Raw genomic sequence first — 14,434 nt, 5'->3', positions numbered from 1 at the left:
TAAGCTTATGTTTTTATTCAGCTCTTTGATCAGTTTACAGGACCCTTCCCCATGATGCTACAATGACACCTGATGTCATGAACATTTTCATCCAATCATATATTTCTAAATATAGTCTATCTTTCACAAATTCTTCAAAGAATAGCCACTGTATATTAGAAAGGCTGGACACCTACAAGATCTATTAAGTCTTCATTCTGATTGCCAGAGGGAAGGACACATCCTCCCAGTAGCCACGGTGCTCCCCTGCACAGAAATGAAGACGTGTACACGTGAAAGGTGCCAAATGTCTCTTTCAGAGTATCCCAGTTAGAAGGAAAAAATACAAAGAGGACACAATGGAATTTAAACTCTTGATTGAAGAGAGAGATTAGTATTGGATAAAGCATCAAGACACCCAACTCATCTTGCCATCAAGCAGAAAGCCAAGCACAACATAGGATTATAAATGCAGAAGAAGGCTAAAACAGCTAGAAGCAAAAGTCAGGGTAAGTATTGTAGGGGGTGATAAACACTATGAAATAAATACCAGAACAAATGCTTTGTTATCTTTCCAAGACAATGAAATGCCCTGTTATACTTAGTATGAACAGGAACCAATATGACAGGAAAGTACTTTCTCTCTCCCATACTAGGCGTCTCTGTTAATATTCTGAGGCCAATTCATCATTTTGGAGAGGACTCATCATGTGATTTGAGCACTCCCCCTTTCTTGAAATCTTGTTAAGAAACCATAGTTCTACATCTCCTGACAAGTCCTGCACCACCATCCACATTGGGTATTCCAACTAGCTTGGTGGTAAGTACAGAGATACCAGGTTCTGGTGGTCCTATTGCTCTACATCATACTAGGAGCAACATCTCAGAACATTCCACCTGACAATGCAAAGTGTTCTACTGCCTCTTCAACCTGAACAGAGCCTCTGACATGTGCACAGCTCTATTACTGGTATGAATGACAGGGCATGGGAAAGAGTGAGAGCGTTGACCTCTTTTTCAGTTGCAGAATGTTTTGTTTACCAGAGGTTGTGTCTCAGTGGGTGTACTAATGACATCAACTTTTGAACTGGACCTAGAGTCAACTATGGTTTTAGGGTCAGGTGCTGTTTGTTATCAAACTCCTACTAGTCCTTCAGGCACATTTGGTATAAGAACGGAGGCTGATGGAATGCAGCATGCACTTATGCATTATTTTTATGCATGACACAAGATGGAGACAGAGGTGTCGATGTGTTCCCCACCCAATCCCCAGATGGTGTTTGGCACATGAATGGCTAGCAGTGGTCATTCTTAGTGTTAACTTTCCTTTTTAAATTTATTGGTTCGGCATAAATACACAAATTACACTTTTAGGCCCTGACTGTGCACAACCAGTGTACTGTTCATGTAACATGTGGTATAATTGACTGTAAATGTATTAAATAGTGAACTTGATTATCAGGCACTGCGATCTTCCTATTCCTGGAGAGGCTTGTGAACTAAGTTGGGCCAAAATGAGCAGGACGAGTTGTGTGCATAAGAAAAGAAAAAAATTAATAATTTGGAATGAAAAATATGGATAGGGAATGAATGCCCAAGATTGCGATTTTGAGGACTATTTCCATGGGGAATACATGTTGAATGAATTGTGCAACCACTATTTTAAATATAAGTAAGGACGGAGACATCCTTAAAAGAGTTTGATTTGGATCTGATTTTGTGAATAAGATGTGGAAAGGTGATGGGTTTTATAACTTCTTATAACATTTGTGTAATTGTTTTTAATTTTTCTCCAGGGACTCCAAAATTGAGTGGAGACACCATATAGATAACTATATAGAATTGTTCAATTAAAGGTATTTGAATGATTGAGTTTAAGGTTCCAGTGTTAAATTATTGATTTCAGTGTGCCAAGTCAATAATGTGATTTACCTACACAGGATCCCAATTTGGTTTTGTAGCATTTGCAGCCTAGGAATGTTGGGGTTATTTGGGCACACTCCTAATTGTTTTTACACAGCAGCATGCTAAGAGCAAAATCTCAGAACATTCCACTTGATAATGCAGAGTGTTCTCCTGCCTCTTTGACATGAGCAGACCCTCTGATACGTTCACAGCTCTATTCTTGGTATGAATGACAAGGCCATGCACTCATCAGAAGGAGGTTCCCTGTGTCCTACTATCTGTCATCACTCAGAAACACTTCACATCCTCCAGCAAAATAAGCAAAATGAGAGTAAGATGTAGGGCACAAGGGATGTTCTGCTGTTTTGCATCCAGTCACAGATGATGCTTTTCCATGGTTGGACCTCTACAAGTCAACCAAAACTGTTTATTAATGTTAACACAAGGAGTGTCATGATGAACTTTATCAAAGCACTCAAGATAGCTGTCAAACTGGACGCTCTCAAACACACTGCTTAAACTGGGGATAAGAATCTTTGAAAATCCCCACAATACCTAACCCTAACCAATCTCAGCCTGCAGAGAACATGTAATGAAAGCTATCAAGAGAAGAAACGAAGGGCCTCATTTACAAGGAGCTTGTGCCACCATTGCATTAATTTTTTTGCACAGCAGTGGCGCAATCAGTGCGCTTCATTGCTCCATACCTACAAACTAATGCATTGGGTCAATGCATCAAATTGAAGAGGCCTGTGTCACATTATACCTGCCCCAGGTATAAGGTACGCAGGGTAGGCATTTCCACGGTAAAACACACGCAGAACTGACACAGTGAAATTGACAACTTTTCACTGCGTCACTCTGCGACTTGACTGCATCAGAATTCATATGCTTGCTCAGACCAGGCATAAGGGTTGATGCAGGGCTTTAAACAGAGGACTCTCCTCTGTGTTCTGACGCATTGTTTGAGTTGCATCAGCCAACAGATGCGTCAGAATTTCTGACACATCCGTGAAAACTTGCGCCATGAGCTCTGTGTTGTAAATACAGTGCATCCATGGTTAGGGCAATTGTAGCAGTCTCTAGAAATCTGATGTATCGATGCATTAGATTCTTGTAAATGAAGCCCTAAATACCTTTAAAATATTTAAAATATTTAACTTACCAGCTGTTCTGAAAGTTTTTTGCACAGTCAGTTTGATAGTGAAGCAAGAAGGGGGACATCCTGGGATGCAGTAGAAAGGCTTTTCCTGGCCTTTTCTCAACCCACCGTAAGGTTGTGCTACATGGTGGTATGTTGGTGGCTCTAGGATCACTCTGGAAACAGCCACAGAGGCAATCTCATGCTGAGTGGCCACTCCCCTTATTGAGCCAGGCATCAGTTCAACCATTTGGACCTGTGGAGAAGAAATGGTTTGGGTGTGTGCTAAACTGAATAAAGCTCTAGGAAGAGTTTTCTGCCAGTACCAGAATTAAAGTTTATCTGCAATGCAGATTTTTATTGGCATAGTTTGCTTTAAAAACTCTTTAGTAGTAGTCTTGGCAATTAGCATCCTTTGTGCTTTTTTTGTTCTGAATTTGTGACATTAAGTTTACACTCTAGGGGGCATATTTATACTCTGTTAGCACCAAATTAGCGTCATCTTTTTACTCTAATTCAGTGCAAAACTAACTCCATATTTATACTTTGGCTGTAGACCCATCTAGCACCAATTTTATGGAGTTAATGTCATTTTTTGGAAGTGGAAACCTACCTTGCCTTAATGAGATTCAAGGTCGGCATTCCTGTGAAAAAAATGACTCTATGGCCTTAATGTCATATATATACTCCTGTGCAAAAATAGTGCACGGACGGGAGGAGGGGTCAAAAAATGGTGCAAAGCTTGCTTTGCCTCATTTTTTAATGCCTGTGTCAGGGCAGGCATTAGGTGACCTGTGGGCCTATTTCCATTGTGGAACATCATGGGATTAGCCCACTGGTACCCTCCTAAGGCCCCAGGGACAACCCCCACACACACCAGAGGGACTGTGGAGGATGGGGGACCTCATCCCAGGTAAGTACAGGTAAGTATTGCATTTTATTTTTTAAAGTGTCATTGGGGGCCCTGAAATGGGCCCCCATACATGGCACTGTGTGCAATGGCCATGCCCAGGGGACCCTGGTCCTCTGTGCTGGCCATTGGGGTGGTGGGCATGACTCCTGTCTTTTCTAAAACAGAAGTCATGCGGTATGGATGGTTTTGCATCAGAAAGTCATGTTTTTCACTCTAACCTGCTTAACGTAATTTTTTGGTGCAAAAACCCCTTCTTCCAAAGCGCCAGCCCCACCCGACTAACGTCCTTTCTTTTCACACTAGCCCACCCTTTTCACAGGCTTGCACCATTCCATAAATATGGTGCCTGGCTGGTGCACAGAAGTGGTGCAAGACAGTGCTAAACGTTTTGGTGCAAAACTGCATTAGTGCAGTTTTGCACCAAAAAGTATAAATCAGAGCCAAAATGTGAAAATATTCTGGACAGTAATTATTTTCTTGATAATATTACCTCTCTGTGAATATACCAGTGCTTGGCTCTCTATCTGCAGTAATTTATCTTCTTTATATGTTTTCTCATACTTTAGCTCTCATATTCTGATGGTAGTAATTGTTATAGCCAGCGCTTGACTTACATTTAATAACTCTGTCTTGCTAACATTGTTACATATGGCTAAATGCTGATCCCTCAGACAATTCATATCCTGCACATATTCTTATCTTACTATATGATTGGACTATTTTCCTCTCACCATGGACCCCTCCCTAAGTACCACTTTATTGCAACTTTAACACTAGTCTGAACTCCCCTAAAATGCTTTACCCACAAAATCTCTCTAAACACTCCCAAAAAAACTTTAAGACAATTAGAGAGTACCCAGAAACCCTCATTAAAGACAAATGCCAATGTGGTAGTAAGAGGGTATTCCAAAGTGAATTGATCCCCACTACCCACAACAATGCACCCTGAAAAGCTAAATTCATGAGGGAATTCAATTTCTCTTCTGCCTGCAATATTCTGTATGGCCACAAGCTAAACATTTCTTTCTCACTTTTCTCTATAGGTCTCTTGCTATTTCCATTTATAACAATGGAAAGATTATAATACAAAGCATGGAGGTCAACCTAATTTTATTGAATTTCAACACTTCTCTACTGTGTGCAGCTACTGCCATTTTTTCACCCTCATTTAAACCAAAAGCTTCTGTCTCTAAAAATGATCCCTCCTCCCCCTGCTCTTCTTTTATGACACCATCTTCTGGTCATCCCTACACTGTTACCAGCCCTCACAGATGCCTTTCCTCACCAACTTCTAGTCCTGTACAATTTGCTCACAGTTTCCCAGCTTTAACATTTTCACCAGTGCTCACTGTTACTTTTTAGCTTCTAAGGCTTGACTCCTCTGAGTTTATGGGCTGATTCGCTAACTACTTAAACTCTGTCTATACCGTGAAATATGACACTCACTTTCTTGAATTTTTGGGGTATTGTACACCTTCTCCTTCATGTCAGTCTCACCAATCACAACCCCTTTGATGAACCTCAAACCATGCTTTCCCACATGAAGAACCCTCCCTTCTCCACTATGAAAGACTGTCAGCACATCTTGTCCTCATCTGTCTACCAGACTCTATATATGCATGAAGCCACACATGTTGACTCATCTTTTCCCTTTGCTTCATCTGAAAATGCAGAACCCTTCCGCACTCTTGAGAAACAGATAGCTACATGTAAAGCTGACAGTTCCATTTTCCTCAAGTCTGAATGTATCTTTATCTTTCAATATATCTTCAGCTCCTGTGGGATCTGAACCACAATAATCTCCTGATCACCAATATTTGTATGAACCCCAAATTTTACCTTGGCAGTTCAGCTCCAGTAGTTTTCTTGTGATCTAGCAGTAAGAAAGCATAATTAGAACGTGGGACCACTTAAAAAATTTAGTTATATTTCAAATTAAGTTTTAAATATTCAATACAGAATTGTTAACAAAACATTACAGAGGAAATAAGCTAGTTGCCATAAAGGCTCAGATATAGAATCAGAGATCATATCAAAATCCCAAGTTAGGCAATAAGAATCTTTTTAAATTCAGTGTCAAACTTATAAAGAGTACTGACAGCATCCTTAAGTGTGGTAGGAAAAATCTCAAAATAATTGAAAGGAGTCTTATGAGGAAAATGAAAAGTACCCCCAATCCCTCAAAACCTGTTTTTTTTGTGCACAATGTATGCATATTAATTAATGTCACTGCTAATTCAGCATGGTATGATTATAGTTAGGTCACATTGGCAAATCACAAAAATTTCATAATTTTAAAAGATTCTTAATACTAATCCATTTCTTAAAGTAAAATAAATCTTCTGCTTGTATCCTCAGCAAATGTACTCCAGAGATGTATCACATAATATGAAATAGCTAAAAGAATTATATTTTTTGCATGTCTGCATTGAACTTCCAGTGAAAATCCTTCAAAATGATACATCCAGTACACGTTGGAAACTTTCATTCACAATACAGGCTTTGTAATACAGCAGTCTATTTGTATCGTTGGGTTCTTTGTTCTGCCGAAACTGTGGAGAGAAAGGACTTGCAGCGGGTAGCTGTTTGGGAGGGAAAATGAGCAGGAACAACATGAGCAGAAACTGCATGCATTTTAATTGAATGGTGTGTCACACTAAAATGTGGCACAACTAAACTACATTATTTATCACATTGGAAATAAATAATTATATTAAGTGCAAAATCGTTATTTCATTGCTTACGGTCATATGCACTGTTAATATTACTAACTTGCACTAATAATTTGTCACCCCAAATTGCACATCAGAAAAATCTTCAAAACTGCTCCCATACATCTCCTTCTCTCTCCCTCTCTTGAGTTACCAATCTCTAACGCCTAGATTCCTACATTCCATATGAGGTCATATTCCATTATGTCATAATATCCTAAGGTTATCCAGCTCAATCTTTCACCCCTTAAAATTGCAAAAACACCACAAAGATACATAACTTAGGGCCAGATGTAGCAAAGGTTTGCGAGTCGCAAATGGCCCGAATCGCTATTTGCGACAGCGCAAAATCGGAAATGGGATGCAAAAATCCCATTTCCGACTCGCAAAAAGCGATGCGAGCCGTTACCGACTCGCAAAATGTGCGACCCCATTTTGCGACCTGCAAATAGGAAGTCGCAATTTGCGAGTCGCAAACCATATGCAATTGCAACTCGCAAATTGCGACTAGTCGCAAAAAGCCCAGTTTGCATGTCCCATTTACCACTAACTCAGAGCAGGTGGTAATCATTACCAAAGTATAAAAGGAGACCCAGAAGGCATCTGGGTTACTCAAGATGGCGGAGATATACCTGATAGCAGTGAGGAGGAGAGTCCACGCAGCCCAGCAGAGGAGGAGGAGGAGCCAGAGACAGGAGAAGATTTACAGAACAAGGCAGACTCTTTTTCAGCAAACTGAGGAAGAAATCTACGACAAATACCGACTTAGCAGCGCAGCTATACTTGAATTAATTGAATTACTCAAACCACAGCTAGAACGCCAGACTCTGCGCGGCTGCGCCATCCCTACGCATGTGCAAGTGCTATGCTCACTGCACCTCTTGGCCTCGGGTAGCTATCAGGGGGTCATTGCTGTGGCAGGTGGGGTATCTCAAAGTGCACTATCAAGGTTCCTCAGGGCATTCTAGATGCCATACTCACACACATGTCTCACTTCATATACCTACCCAGGAATGAGGCAGAAATTAACAGCACCAAGTTGGACTTTTACCGGAGTGCCAACTTTCCCCATGTCATAGGGTGTGTAGATGGGACACATATTCAAATATGCCCCCCTGCAAACCTGGAATATCTGTTCCGCAACAGAAAGTGTACCCACTCACTCAATATTCAGGTTGTTTGTGACGCCCATTATGTCATCACTGACATAGTCGCAAAATTTCCAGGCAGTACTCATGACTCCTACATTTTTAGGCACAGTGGGATACACCAACGCCTGGAACGTGGGGAGTTTGGAGACGGATACCTCCTAGGTAGAGCTGAATACACCTTGTAGACATACACACAGATCAATGTGCACACCAACCAGGACTTTCTAACAGTGTACTGTTTGTGCCCAACAGGTGACAGTGCATATGCACTACGGCCATGGATTATGACTCCGTACTTAACACCCAGCAATGAATGTGAGAGACGATACAACAGTGCACATAAGAGGACCAGGAACCTGATTGAACACTCCTTCGGATTGCTGAAAGCACGGTTCAGATGCCTCCACTGAAGTGGAGGTGCCCTCCAGTATACCCCCATTACAGCATTCAAAATTGTTGTCGCATGCGCTATCCTGCACAATATTGCCACCCGACGTGGGCTACCTCTCACCCCTGCAGACCCAGATTCTGAGGATGAAGAGCAGGAGCAACCACATCGCCATCATGGGGATCGGAGCATCGCAAATCAAGGCAGACTGAGACGGCAACACATCGCAACCCAATACATTGGAAGGTACGTGTCAACTTCAACCATACTCACCTATTGACCAAAAACTAAATTTGTTAAGTGGAACAACAAAACTATTTAATATGTGCAGAAATTGAACTATTTACAATGACAGACTGTTCAGGGAGTTCTGAAAGCCAACCATGCAAGGGGCACATTGTCGTCATGTACCCCAACATCAGGGACAGGGTTTAGTTTATGACCTACGGCGGCCTCTGCCAGCCTGGCTGGTCCCAGGTTGTTCTGCAGTGCTCTGCCTGGTACTACCACTCCGGAGCACCCTGGTGTCACCAGCAGACACACTGCTCACAGTGGAGCCCTCTTCGCTGTCCTGTGGGGTGTCCCCTGTACCCCTGGACACATGCCGTCCCTCTATTAGATCGATCACATGGGTGATCCGGCCCAGGCCTCTTGCCACATCACCAACAAAGTGGCCCATTTCCACTTGGAGGCCGACTGTCCTTCTTGACAGCCCAGTGGTGTTGACTGCCAGTCTGCAAATTGATGAGGCCATCCTGTCCAGCCTCTGAAGCAGCTGGCGGTCCCTGCGCCGCCCACCCTCGCTCTGTGACAGCAGTCCAGCCACCAGTTCCCGCATGGACAGGGCTAGGTCCCCAGTGTTGTTTCCTATGACGTCCAATTGTGCATGGAGCTGCTGCATGCTGGTCTCATTGCTCCTTACAAAGCGGTGCAGAACCCCACTAATCCTCCCTAACATTTGGTTCTGCAGGCACTGACCAGGTAGCAGTTGTGCCTCGGTCATGGTGGTGGATGGACACCCGGACTCAGCCTGCAGCCCTGCTCTCCTCAACCTGCGTCGCCTGCGCAGCGGTGGATGGCCTGTGGGATGTACCGTGGCACTCCTGGCTGTTGCTGGTGCAGCCTCCGGAACCACTGTTGCAGCAGGTGTAGTCATCAAGGGGATGGTGTTGGTGGTGCAGGTGGGAGTGTTGGCAGCTCCTTTGCTTTCCTCATGGGGCTGGCTGACTGTTGGCACCTGGCTGCTGTGGCTGGTGGTGGTGTCTTGTGAGGGACCTGTGGGACATGGGGAACAGACTGTCAGTGTCTACTCTCTGTTGCACACTTCCTAATAAACATTTGCCTATTGACTGCCTACTTGACTACATTGCCCATATTGCATCATTCTGGTGTTTGCTACCCTGAAATGGAGCTATCTTGGTTGTGCATGCCCCTGTGTACATGGTGGGTGGGGGTATGGCATTGCTGGGGGTACAGGCATATCACATGGTACTCACTGGTTGATGTTGTGGGCTCAGAGGTGTCCAGATCTCCGAATCCTGTAACTGCCTCCTGCTCCAGGGTCTCCTCCACCCTTTCCTCCAGGGGTGTGGGTGGTGGTACGGATGATGGTCCCCCTCCTGTGCCTCTCATCTCCCGGAGCCTTTCTGCCACCCTCTCCTTGGTCCGGGAGCGGAGGTCATACCACCTCTTCTTGATCTCATCCACACTCCTGTGGCTGACCCCCAGGGAGTTCACCTTTTCCTGAATATCCAGCCAGATTTGTTTTTTAGTTGAGTCTGGCACATTGAGGGCTGCCTTCCCAAAAAGATCATCATAGTGCTGACAGCATTCCTCTGTCAGCACCTCCAGCTCCTTCTCAGAAAATGTTTGTTTCCTCTTTCTGGGAGTGTCTGCCATTGTTGCTGTAGCTCTGTTTGCAGTTCTGCTGTTAAAAAGGGTGTGGTCCTCCCTCCTCCCAGGTGTATTAGTAAACTTCCTGGCTGTGATGTCATCATCATGTGCCAGGAAGTGTTTCCAGAGAGTTCTGGAGTGGTTTCTGGAGTGTTCTGCAGTACTTGCAATCAATTTACATGATACTCGCAATTTGCGACACCCACTCGCAAATTGCGTGTCCGTTTTTTGCGCGGTCGCAAAAAGCGACCTCGCAGACAGCGGACTCGCTATCTGCGTTGCGACTCCGGGTGCGAGTCGCAATTTGTCCCCGGAAATTGTGCCTGCATTCCTATTATCGACACGCAATATGCGAGTCGCACATGCTCGCAAATTGCGAGTCGCTAATTTTTTGGTACCTACTTCTGGCCCTTAGATCCTAAATTATTTACATCAACTTTACATAACTAATGTTTACATCATTAAAGAATACTCAATAAACGCTGACAGCAAAATGATACTAACCCAATACTGGTTAGTATTTGATCCTGTACACATTACCCAAATTGCAAGTTGTTATGTCATCTAGAACAACCACATTCTCTTTAACACTGGTGACTCTACATGGACTGGAGTACTTATTATCTCCCATCCTAACAGTTTCACCTTTCTTCTCCACCAACCAATCTCCAGTTCCTACATTCAGTTTTGTATATTCATGTTCTTATTGCAGTATTCCTTAAATTGTGCATTCCTTGACATTATTCTTTACCACAGCCACGCAAGGCATTATTTCCTTCCTGGTTCACTTTTTTTTAAGAGACACAAATAGTGAAACATCAGTCAGTGAATGGGGAGTCAATCCAAGCACTCAAATCAATTTCCTAAATTATTCCTTGCAAGGCAGTTCACTCACTAAATAAAGTTGTAAGTTTTCCATTAATAATTGATTAATACTTGCCAACAAACTATTGGCTTTTGGCCTGAAAAGAGCTACCCCCTCGTGGACAATTCCCGTTCTAGCCGAAAAAACTCTTAATCTCTTTGGAAATGCACTGTAACACACTTTCTGACACTATGGTCATAGGAATTTCTTCATCCATAAAAATGTCTTTCAAGAACTCAATGACCTTTGAAGGTATTTACATGTTACATTGTTTTCCATACAAACCACTTGCTATGATAACAAATTATTAACACAATGTAATTATCTTTGGATTCTAATCTCAAACTGTACCAAGAATGTCAATAGCTAACCTTTCCCAGGGTCACTCAGGAAAATCAGAACACACCAGCTGTTGTTGCCTTGTATATATGGTTTTGACACTATTAGCACAAGCATGACAATTTTTCACAGTTCAACAGCAAGATACATCCTGGCCACGAAAACGAATGCCTCACTTTCCTCTTTGACATATTGAGACCAAGTCACCCTACATGCACTATACTACATCATTTCGAGGATTAGCAAGTAGTACTATTTGGCTTGTACTCATCAATATCCAATTCATAATGCTCCTCTAATCTCTCACTTTGTGAAATTCACTCACCTCTTTACTCAAAATCCTGTTATCACCTCATTCATGCACAACTTTCACCATCACTTCCTTGTGTATGGAATCTTCTTCCATTGCTACAACCCATTCATTACTGCCCTGAGCAATGTCTCACTCATTTTCTCCTCTTCCTTTCTTCAAACAAGTGCATTTAAGGGCTTGTGGTCTGTTTTAGTTCTAAATTGCAATCCCAATACAAATAATGTAAAGTGTTTAATTTCCCAGCAAGAAGCCAGGGCCTCTCTCTCTCTCTCTTTCTCTCTCTAATACAGAATACAAGGTCTCTGTCTCTCATAACCGTCTTGCACCAAACCTTACTATGCAGTCTTCTACATCCACAATTAGGGTTAACATAGCTCCAATGCTCCCATCAGTAGTGATGTAAGCTTCGTCGTCGAGGGCACTGTTTGCAATGCATGCCAGTGGGTTGCAAAACATAGTGCACCTTAGTGATTGTAAAAAAGGGTTATTTATAGTGTCAAGGGTATTTAACACTTATCTTTCATCTGACAGATGTGCATGAGCTGATTACATTTAAAAATGAAGCTAGTACAATACTGGATTTGATGTATCAGAAAAACAACACTTGATGTTGAAGCCTAAGTACTCTCCACAATTAATACTTAGAATAATATTGTCTTCCCATGCTAGCCTATCAAAAGCCACTATTCTATGCGTGCACTACACAGAACCAGTTAATATTCTTTGGGACTTTCGGGCTCACGGGTAGCCAATCACAATTTTAACTTGCTGAGGGAGAGAGGTTTGTGTGTTATTCACTACACGGATGTTGGGGAGATTACATTCCTTTCTGCACCGGGGTCCTCTGATCTTTCACACACTTTCTGTTATTTTCTCTTTCGTGTTGCATCCAGGGATGGGGATGTAACAACTGTCAGTCGACTGCACAGACATACTTGTTGCAAGTGTAACGATGGCAGCTCCACTTCTCTCAAGTGTGAAGGTGTCTTTCTTTTTCAGTACATCTCCATTTCCTCCCACTCATCTCTCTCTCTTCAGTTGTCCATCTCCAACTCCCCTTTCCTTACATTCCATATTTTGTCTCATTCAATCATATCATACTATTTGCAGATCATCCAGCTCCTTTTTCACCCTCCTACTCTTCTACAGTCTGTCTTGCCAGACTGCCTCCTCTTTTCTGCATCCCAAAAGATGTCCTTTTATTGCATTCTCTAGAGTTACTATCACACACCCGTATTCACATTTGCTGTTAGCAGCTACTCATCTGCTTTCTGTCTTGCTCTTCTGAGCTCCTCTCCCATTCTCCCTCACTTTCTACACCTCTGGATTTTGGTGGCTCTTCTCCCCTAAATATTTGAAGTAGGAATATTCTATGTTGCCAGGATGTTTACCTGGTGAAATCCAACTGTCCAATATACATCAGTGGAAACCAGAAATAGTAGACCCCAAGAGTGTGACCTTTCAGTGAACTGTGAGAGTCTATACCCAACTGATCATGAGGCTATGTCAGTTCCAAAGGTACTTTTGAATATGAGAGCATATTTACAAGCCCATGTGCCAACCATGCGTCTATTATTTGGGATGCACCAGCGGCGCATAGTGCAGAACCATATACACAAATCCACGCAAAGCCACTTTCCGTGGTTTTTCATGGCCTTCTAGATATGGTGTAAGGCAACACAGCATACGTCACTACATTGCCTAACACTGCATCAGGGAGGCTACGATGGGCATTGCAGTGGGTGTTCCCATGCAGCACCCATGGTTTTTGATGCATTCCCAGATTTACAAAAACTATACGCCTCCCAGGGCAGGCGCAATGAGGAGAACGATCTTGTTCTCTCCTCAATGTTTCCTCATCTATGTGTGCTGCAAAGAGGAATATTCCCCTCTGGATTATTTTTGTGCAGGAAGGTGTCTCTTGCTGCACAAAAACAATTGTGCCAACAACGCAGACACCCTTGCACCATGGTGCAAGGGTGCGCAGGGAGAAAGGACAGAAATGCACTGTATCTTGTAATTATTGTGCATATGTGCCCTTTGAAATTGTTGTAGGGCAGAGCAGCAGGAAGGCTTGCAGTGTCGCCCTAAGCAAATTCCTAGTAAATATGCCCCTTGGTCTCATCTAACTTCCTTCATTACATGCCCTCGAGGGTAAGTAGCAGGCATCAGATATAGCTCACCCTATTTCTCTGGCTGTCTTCATTACAAAATCGATCTCTTAAATACCAAGATGACTCAAGTTGAACACCTGCTGTCCAATCTCTGTATGGCCATGCCTTGTCTTGATAAACTACACTCTGTCTGAAGCACCACTATGAGAAGCACCCTTGATCCCCATCCTGATAGGTTGCATTCTGATCTCTTCAATAGTGATGTTTGTTACCTTCTGGAAGGATATGACCTTCACATTAATTCTGTCTTCACTGACACTGCCTCTGTACATACTCCAACTTCTGGTGATTGTAACTCCACAACTGTTATCTCAAATGTTTTCATACAGATGCTAAATTGCACATCTGCCATCAGCTCATTTCTGTACTGCCTGTTTTTTTAACTGTATCTCAGCTGTGAAACACAGACTGGAAATTACTGAATTACCGCCAGTCAAACTCTTAATCTACTTGAGTACAAGCTAACCTCATTAAACAACAACTACAAAATGTTATGAAACTCATAGAACCCATGCTTCCTCGTTATTACTCAAGTATTCATTGTGATCATGAAGGTAGGACTAGGGGAAGCATGGCAGTAATCCTCTGGAATACTATACAGTGCAAAAGAATTTTTCCACTGACTGGGCCCCCTCATCTCAGTGCCTTTATATTAGAGATTA

Source organism: Pleurodeles waltl, chromosome 9 (assembly GCF_031143425.1).
Source record: "Pleurodeles waltl isolate 20211129_DDA chromosome 9, aPleWal1.hap1.20221129, whole genome shotgun sequence".
NCBI lineage: Eukaryota > Metazoa > Chordata > Amphibia > Caudata > Salamandridae > Pleurodeles > Pleurodeles waltl.
Note: the sequence above shows the minus strand (reverse complement) of the source record.